Source organism: Cephus cinctus, unplaced genomic scaffold, assembly GCF_000341935.2.
Source record: "Cephus cinctus unplaced genomic scaffold, Ccin1 Ccin1_scaffold0629, whole genome shotgun sequence".
In the NCBI taxonomy this organism is placed as follows: domain Eukaryota; kingdom Metazoa; phylum Arthropoda; class Insecta; order Hymenoptera; family Cephidae; genus Cephus; species Cephus cinctus.
In genome coordinates this window covers 371005-380473 of record NW_014333270.1, presented here as the reverse complement: position 1 = coordinate 380473, position 9469 = coordinate 371005, and the positions used below count along the sequence as shown (strand labels likewise).

General features: G+C 46.5%; 2 protein-coding genes across 8 annotated transcripts in view; both read left to right on the top strand.

The window, feature by feature from the left end:
- The window catches only part of LOC107269311 (agrin), a 189182-nt gene that overhangs the window by 7243 nt on the left and 172470 nt on the right, over positions 1-9469 (top strand). For 5 of the 7 annotated variants that reach the window (XM_015743018.2, XM_015743017.2, XM_015743012.2 and 2 more), the window contains exon 1: positions 3847-5415. The exons of 1 other annotated variant lie outside the window; for it this stretch is intronic. The gene's annotated coding sequence lies outside the window, so the exon portion shown is untranslated. Of the gene's footprint in view, positions 1-3845; positions 5416-9469 lie in introns of those variants that run through there. One more of the 7 variants, XM_025086576.1, reaches the window with a different exon arrangement.
- Positions 1-9469, top strand: part of LOC112494576 — a 146790-nt gene that overhangs the window by 41967 nt on the left and 95354 nt on the right. The window lies entirely within an intron of this gene.

Sequence of the window (9469 nt, the reverse complement as noted above, 5' to 3'; positions counted from 1 at the left end):
GGGGGGGGGGGGGGGGGGGGGGGGGGGGGGGGGGGGGGGGGGGGGGGGGGGGGGGGGGGGGGGGGGGGGGGGGGGGGGGGGGGGGGGGGGGGGGGGGGGGGGGGGGGGGGGGGGGGCGTTGCTCGAGTTAAGGCTGACGATCGACAGTTTCCCCATCGTTGTCCATTAATTAACATCATAACTTACTGATTAACATATTATCGCTCTAAGACAGACGCTGCTCCTTAGTTGTTTGGTTGTTTGGCTGCTCGACGCGCGAGATAGCGCGGATGCTGCGGTTAGGTTCAACTGGATGAGGGCGAAGGGCTGAGAATATGGACTCCAAGCATCCCCGTTAAAGTGAAGGCTGTACGAATGGAAAAGATTCTCTGGGATAAATTGTGCTCCGTCAACCAGTAAACTGTATTTCTTCTACAGATCGCAAACAATACAGTTCTTAGCGAACCATACGTGCCTTATTTACATGAAAACACTGAAATATATGTTGAAATAGCAAAATACTATATATATATTTCAGTGCGAAACGATTTACATTACATACCTTTGACCGACCATACCTATACACACACTTCACATGGAATTGGGTACCTTGGTGAATGAACAATAATAATAGTAGAAGCCCCAAGCATCCCTTCAGACATGTTCAACTATTAACCCGCCGAGATTCGGGACGACTTCTCCCGGCTTATAGGATCCGTTGTATCATGACCCTCGGAAAGATAAAGAGAGACACTCACTCTTTACTCCCTCCAATCAATCGATGGATTCATCATTCTCGCACAATCGCTGCTTCTTGGGTCTAGTTCGCATTTTCTCTTCCCTATTCCTGCTCGATCCGTCAAATATCAGAAGCATTCTCGTCGTTCTCAGTCCAAGTGCTCGGTCAAGGTGCTGTCCTGCAACCCTCGTTAGAGTACATTCCTAAGGGGTGGTAGATAGCACTCTTCGAGTGGAATTAGGCTTCTGTTTACAGTCGACCCTGTCTCCTAGGGATGCCGAGGATTCGGCCTCGACAAAGACTAGTTGAGGTACACTCGCAAATCCTCGTGATTTTCTTCCGGTTTATCCAGAGAGAGAGAGAGAGAGAGAGAGAGAGAGAGAGAGAGAGAGATAGAGATAGAGATAGAGTTAGGTGGAAGGAAGGAATTCGTAATTCTGAAGTAATACTTGGAAAAGAGCGCGTCCCATAGAACGTCCCATAGATATACGTCTCCGTTGAGATTATGGACTGGTTGGAATCGAGCAATAGCGATATTTCAGACTTCACTTTACTTCACGCATTATATGGTCGTGCCTGAGCTACGGGTATCTACGGGGATTCCAGGGATTGAAGGGGTCATGAATACCTATGAAAATGCCAGATCGCACGAGTGTATAAAGGGTTGGCCAAGTTCGAATTTACTGGATGCTTACGCGAACGGCTGCGCACCTGTTCGCGTAAGCGGGACGGTGCTGTTGTTACGGGAGGTCTTGTTGCTGTTGCTGCTGGAGTTGATGGTGCTGATGATACGAGCTACGTGATAGAGGAGGTGGCTCCATGGAATGAACATGAGGTTCCAGAGGTTCCAGAGGTTCATAGGGTTCGTAGGGTTTGCGAGGTTCCGTAGGTTCAGGAGGGTTGTTGTACGTTGTACGTGGCTGCTCGTTCGCAATCAGCCGAGGGTGAGAGTCAGGCTGGCACAGAGGGCTCTGTGCAATATGTAGGCTAGTTGGTAAAGGCAAACCCGAACAATTTGCCGTAATAATCCGATAACTGATAATATTGGCAATTTGACCGAGACTAACCGGATCGTGGCTACAGCACTATGCGTATCTCGATTATCGTTATTGTTAATATTACTGAGGAATTTCTTTCTATCAAAGTTGGGAAAGGGCTGCTCCGGATGATAACTTTACGAAGATCGATTGCCCCCTTGTCCATTTTGGTTCTATATCCCATAAAAGATCTTGAAGATTACCTCAGATTCCAATATTAGTATCGTACCACCGCTCACGGCAACTTCTCTGCCAGGGTGGAACTTCAAGAAGTCGGACCCCGATTTTTCATCCCTCGCTGGTAGCAGCCTCTGAGGAAAACGGTTCTTCGCCCGCGGGTAGTTTCGCCGTGATTGATTCCCCATGACTCTTGCTTCATATCTATACTTTTAAGAGAATATACCTGTATACGTTTATTCGGTACAAACGTATCAACTGCAGTTATATGTATATACAGATTATATTATATGTCCATTTGACACAGATTATTTATCTGACTATTGTGAAATATATACATTTTTAATTTACATATAAATCATATATAAGTTTATATGTAATTCGTATACGATTTATTATTATCATGTAATATATTCCATCTTATTTGTTTCTTGGGGTGGGTTCTATGGTTCTATCATAGAAATCAAACGGACAGGTCATTGGAAATTGGACATTTCTTCTATACCTTGTATACGACCGTTCGTTTATGACTCTACGCTCGTGGATTTTCTTGCGAGATTTAGCCAATCTCATTGATAGTTAAACTCTGTGTTTTATTTGACAAGATTTCAGTAGGTTAACGCCGATCGGAAAAGTTCTCCACTCACAAACACACTTTCGCGTGAACGCTCCCACGCACACAGTCACTTTGCACCATATCGAATCAGTTAGTCTCTGGTTATTCGCTGTGTTCAGCATATCGGAGTTAAGGGTCCCAATTTATTTGTCTCTCTTGAGAGATTCGCCAATCTTAGGGAGTATCGTGGAAGAAACTTGAACCCTTATAAAAGAGAAGGGAGAGAGGCGTCCGCAGGAATATTAATTACAACACCCAATTAAATTACTGCGGACGTTCGGAAATTCAATGATATATAAAAACCTGGAATTTCAATGAGTCTTGTCCAGCTCGCTTGAATCGTCATTTCCATCCTTGAATTCTTATAGCTACTACTCGACAGATATGCACTCAGAATATACTCATATATTTCTCCATTATTCTAATTACGTGCACCTGAAGCCGATCTCGCGAGTTAATTTCCTCTTATCCTCGAGAATTGTGACGCTTCCTTCTTTTCGATCTTTTCACCTTGTGACCTCTTCAACTTTGTCCAGCAACCCTTAAGATTCTCGAACATATAAAGCTGTACTGCCGTGAAAAGATTTCAGAAGGTTTTTATTGAATTCTGTGATGCATCAAATATACGGAATTTAGAATTTGTATAAAATTTTCCAAATTTTGACTTTTTTTGCTTTAAAAAGCAAGTCGCTGACGACGGGGACAACACAGCTGACGACATACTTATTAATCGTACCCATTCTCGTATCCCTCACTTTTTCAAGCACAGAGACCATTGCAGATTTCATACTTCAGATCTTAAGATGATTAACATGAGATCTATCTCACATCCTGAATAGAATAACGTATTTATTTTCGTTAATAAACAGCGCGCATTAGAATCTAGAAAATTCCTTGTGCTTGATCTGTGAAAATCGGAGTTTTATTTCGTGATTCGACTATAGGAACACATACATATAATGTACGGACGTAGCAGTTGTGCGTGTACTTTGATGTTGCATGCTCCTCTCGCTCTCGATAGAAACCAGGTTCCCACCTGGGAATTTCTCATTTGTAATTTTGTAGCTTCTAGCTTCTAGCTTCTGGTCTAGCAGTGTCGCAATAGTATTTCATCAGAGTGAAGAGTAGCAGTAGCAGCAAATACTCGAGAGCGAGTAGTCCAGTTCGGAACTCACCTGACGCATGCGCATCGAGCGAGTCGCTCGGGGAACGGCTGGAGGGGGTGGCTGGTAAGCATAGCGTAGGTAGTAGGTCGTTGTAGGTCGTTGTAGGTGGTAGTAGGTGGTAGTAGGTGGTAGTAGGTGGTAGTAGTGGGTATACGGAGAACGACGATTCGTTCGGGATAGACGAGCAGAGTTTGGGGTTAGGGACGTTCGTCGGTTGAATCGAGCCTCAGTCGGCCGGCGGTCTCGCGTGCCGAACAGTCTCGAGCCTTCAGGGCTGCCGCTGCCAACCCACCATTAAACCTCCAATCAAACTTGCAATTACATCCCTGGCAGAGATACATTCCGAACGCTCGCTACCGGCTACGCTACCGGCTGAGAAATCGAGACTGAATGCCGTAATTTGTTTAAATCGGGAATTCGCGTTGTTTCCGTAATTGGATATGTATGCTTAGACGCTTGATAAATACAGGACGGAACATCAAATAGAAATACGTAAATGAGTCTACGATATCGACAATCCTGATGAAAGTCTAACCACCTCACGTTTTCTTTCGCTTTCTACGATTCTCGTTATTAATTAAGGCACTGTGGATGTCTCGTGGGTGATCGATCGCGAGTGGAAATTTCACGAAAGAGGAATATACGTAAATACAAGGATTCAATAGCATCAGTGCGTCGTTCGATGGACTATCAGTGGTACTTGCAAGCGGTACGAAGATTCTCTCGTTTTATGTAAACTAGCAAAACAGCAAAACAGCAAAGTGGTTGCGCACATTACAGGACTTGGATACATTTTTCTATCTATATATAGCATTTATAATGAATGCAAGAGACGAAGGCACTACCGTTAGACGAAACGCTTGATGAAAGTGTAACAATAAGAGTTGGCCGGGCGTGTGTAAACCATAAAGCTGTGATCGGCATGTTCAGAGCCTCGCATTATTATAACAATCTTTTGATAAATGTCCTAATTAAAAGTGATTCGCCTCACGGATACTTATTAGGTACGTAGCTGTTCAATTAGTAGAATATCTGTCGGAGTGTGCCTGACTGCCACAAGGACCTACGAGCTTACGAGCTACAGAGGCAAAATCTTCGTGCAGAACTGAACTTCAATTTTGACAATTTTGGGAAACTTGCCACAATCCTCTTTTTCGGATACTCCGTTATAGGCTTCGAGGAAAATCCTCGTGAAAGAATATATCTTGACGTAACTTTATTCTCGGTCCTTAAAAACTGGAGAAGGGCGGTATTCATAGATTAAGAGAGGCCTAAAGTGGATTAGACGAAAAGTTTGCAGCGAATTTTCCGACGCAATATGGTGTGATACACTGGACAAACTGGAGAATAGGCATCATTGCGCTGAGAATAATAAGTTTTTTCTTTGCTAGAAAAAAGAATTAAGAAAGGAGGAGGAGAGAGAGAGAGAGAGAGAGAGAGAGAGAGAGAGAGAGAGAGAGAATGAAGAAACCGACAGAACGCGACACGTAAAGTCGCGATTAAGGCTGGTTCTCCGCGTGATCCGTGTACGACGACGCTGGGGTGAAGAGTGCGCCGCGACGCTCCAAGAAAAAACACAACCCGGCAAGAATTGCTATGAAACGAGACAAGTGGAAATCGAAATTGGACGGCAAAGTGTTTATTAAACAGTGATATGCAAGAGAGAAGAAATAAAATAGAGAAAGAGTAATGAGCACATGGGTAAATATTTTTCAGAATTTTATTCCAGCAAAATGGTCTGTTAATAGCTTTTCACTTTATAATACCTGTACTCATACATATATGTATAACGTATGTATATATATACTCGCCCATATATGGGCAGATGCATTGTGTGGCGGATCTCTGGACTACGGTGTCGTTAGATGTGACCCCGTTCACTGACACTTGCATATACATATTATGATGCAACGTCGCGCGACGTCAAAATATTACGAGCACTTTGCGTCGTGACGCGTTTTGTGCGCCGCCCCGTCGCACGCCGCTCGAGCGGTTTTCCTGGAATAAGGATGAAGCCGCTCTTTTTTCTTCCATTCTCTACATACAGCTTTCCCTGTGAAGGAGCTTCGAATTTCACGTCTTCAGGAATTCTTGCTTCTGGCTACCGTGAAAATATAGGCCGATGACGTTTCATAGTGCCCACATGCTTCACATAGGGGAATCTCTCTCTCTTTCTCTCTTACTCCTTCACTCTCTCACGAAGTTCATCAAATGGTAGTGGACCGCCCTTACGTGTGACCAAATGACACTCGAGTTTCGTAAATTTTGTGCAAAAATGTCCCCGACTCTCGCAATCTCGCATGTCTTGACAAAAGTCTTTTGAAGCGGAACGTCTCTGGGAAAAATGCAAATATTCTTTGTAGGCTAACTTGTTTCGCTAATTAAATCGATTAAATAGTCTCGCTGAACCTTCCAAATTTTCTCAATATTCTAATTATTGTGTGAAACTGGAGGAACAATATTCAGAATCATTAACCCGTTAATTCTTTAAAAAGTGCTCCTACATATTTAGAGCAACTACCGGGGTCGAGCAGAAAGACATTTGCTCACACGTCTGCGTGTGCGCACAGACTTCCTCCAAGAACACCCAGCCATACAATGGAAGAAAAGAAAAGAGGCTAGAAGAATAACGAGCAAGGACAAAACGGCCAAAGGGTGAGGTAGAGAGAGGAGGTACATGGAAGACTATGGAGAATAATCTGTTCTTAAGGATCAGACAATTATTTTTCCTAGCGTTCTCTCACATTGCGCTGTAAAACTTAAGGACGCTAAAGGACAAAGTACTCGTCTTCCCTGTGCGCAGTCATATCATCTTGTATGTATGTACAATTGTACACGCTGCTGCCTCAACAATTGTGCTCGTGTAGAGTTGTAGAAGTGCGGAGGAGCGTAGAGTAGGAACGACGCAGGGGTGGATAGCAGTACATTAGTAGTACAGGCAGTACAGGCAGTACAGGCAGTACAGGCAGTACAGGCAGTATAGGCACTATAGGCAGTATAGGCAGTATAGGTCCGTAGAAGATGTGTATAATATAGTATAGTATAGCTGATACGTAGGAGACAAAGGAGAAGACGAAAAGGAGGTAGAGTAGATCGCAACTGGGCACGTAGGACGAGTGCAGGTAATATCAACCGTTCGCCAGACCACAGCTTCCTTCCTCGATATATAATTAATTATGTCAACGGCGGCATTTCGCCATACAGAGCAAAAGTTTTGTCGCCTATCAAGAGTATTCGCTAGAGGTGCCGATGGAACAGCCAACAGTAGAGCAGCGACAGTGCTAGCAGGAAGTGGTGAATAGTGGTGCGTGGTAGTGGCGGTGTTGCTGACGATACTCAAGGGGGTTGCGGAGGGGGGGGGGGGGGGGGGGGGGGGGGGGGGGGGGGGGGGGGGGGGGGGGGGGGGGGGGGGGGGGGGGGGGGGGGGGGGGGGGGGGGGGGGGGGGGGGGGGGGGGGGGGGGGGGGGGGGGGGGGGGGGGGGGGGGGGGGGGGGGGGGGGGGGGGGGGGGGGGGGGGGGGGGGGGGGGGGGGGGGGGGGGGGGGGGGGGGGGGGGGGGGGGGGGGGGGGGGGGGGGGGGGGGGGGGGGGGGGGGGGGGGGGGGGGGGGGGGGGGGGGGGGGGGGGGGGGGGGGGGGGGGGGGGGGGGGGGCGGGGGGCGTAATAGAACAGGCTGACGGCTGGATGCTCCATGGGATATTGATAATTAGCTAATTATCATTGTTCTACGTTAATTTATCTTGTACGTTCCAGAACAACGAAAGGGGTGACATATCAGGAGTTCGTGGGAGTGGGGGCACAAGGGTTGCTGGTGAGCCAGGGGCGGACACACGAAAAGTGCGCGCGCACGAGAGAGAGAGACAGAGAGAGAGAGAGAGAGAGAGAGAGAGAGAATATATCTCCTACCAGTGTTCCAGTATCACCCTGTGTCAATTTCAACCTCTAGCCTTTTCGACCCAATTCTCTATCGTCCCCACCGCTTCGCCCCCTGCATTTTTCCTCTGCTCTTATTTTTCTCCGTCGCTGTGCACGAGCGCATGGTTTCGCTCAATATTTATCCCAGTGTCCCACTGTATTATTTTCAATACCAAATATAACGCCATGCGCATTTCCACTCTTGAACCGCCTAAAAAGCCACTGGCATTCGTCCGCACATATCCATATTACAAGTGCAGACGTGCAAAAATTTTGATACAGTTGCCAAACGATCTACCCTTTCCCAGATTCCTCTGAAATAGAAACACATGCGACAGAGAATGGACGTACGTTGAGAGAGCGGCGATGCCTGCTTGTTGTCTCTCATATTTTAACAGCAGATAGCACATAGAGTATAGAGGTTCAAGTATAGTCTATTTTGAAGAATGTCCAAAAAATGAATTCCTTTCGTGAAAATGTCCTGACTGGATTTTTTATTTTCTTGATGTGCAAATGTTGAATATGCCTGCAGGTAGCGCATGATATCTGACGAGAGTCACCGAGTTCAATAATGTTTAATTGCGGTTTCCCGAATGTATCGTTCGTCCCGGTAATATTTTGAAATTAATGTTCCGTGTCAAGTGGAAGAGGGTTGAGAGCTTTCTCGTTTGCAATTAGAGGATGGCAGAGCGGAACCGGGGTGGTTGGTGGATAGCGACAGAGGGTAGCCAGAGAAAGATTTTAGGTGGAAAGAGAAAGGGAGAAGGGGAACAGGGATAAAGAGGGGTGCCAATAGTATAGGGGTCGCAGAAAGTCCCGACAACTAGAAGAATTAAACTGTAGAATTGGCATAACCATTTCCCCAGATAATTCGAAGTCTTTTAACTTGAAAGTGTCTCGTTATTCCGTGGATGTAATTTGGACGAGTCATGTGAGGTTGAGCATCTCACGTTTGCCATCGACCGCTCGACAGATCCGACGGTAGTGGTTCCGTTGAAAACTCGCTCTTTACGGGAAAGTCTGTTGTGTTATCGGCCCTCGGAGCTGGGGAAACTAGGAAACCCGGCGGCTCCCCATTAGTTTCCTTTCCAGTCGATATTGCTGAACAAGCCTTTCGGCTATTCCTGCTGGGTGCAACCCCATGTTGGACACCCTTATCCGTATCTCGCGAGCTCACGACTTCCGTTACTCGTTTACCCTCGGACCGTATTGTCTATAGATCTACAGCTTGAATTGCACCCTGACTCGCCTCCGCGTTCTGCAACACACGTCACCTCCGCCATTTCGTCGTCTTATACCATAACGCTATATGGCCAAATATTCGAGTGCAGTTTCAAGGGTTCCTCTGACGATGGAGATGGACTCGCCACAGCTCAATAATACAGTACTACTTACTGTGGTATTTTAGATAGATATAAGGTATGTAATCCTGAAGAAAAGGAGAGAGAGAGAGAGAGAGAGAGAGAGAGAGAGAGAGAGAGAGAGAGAAGCAGAGTGTACGTCATTATGGACGCCAGGAAATGCAAGTCGCTAACTTCAAAGGGTTGGTCTGAGTTCGTCGATTCAACTTTTTTTTCTATTTTACCCTTTTTCTTCGCTCCCTGTTTCTCTGCTTTGACCTGGACTCTTTTTTCTCTGTGTGTGGCTCCTGCATGTGCTTTTATTGACACTCGAAAAGCTCGGTGTTATGCTCGTAACTCAGCGGCGTCTCATTCCGGAAGTAGATTCGTTTTGAAAGCCCTGCGTGTGTAGGTACCATTGTACTTCCGTGTGTGACATAAGACGGAAATGAAATATACTGGCATTTGCCTCGCATTCTCGGTGCGTCTCCCCCCCCCCCCC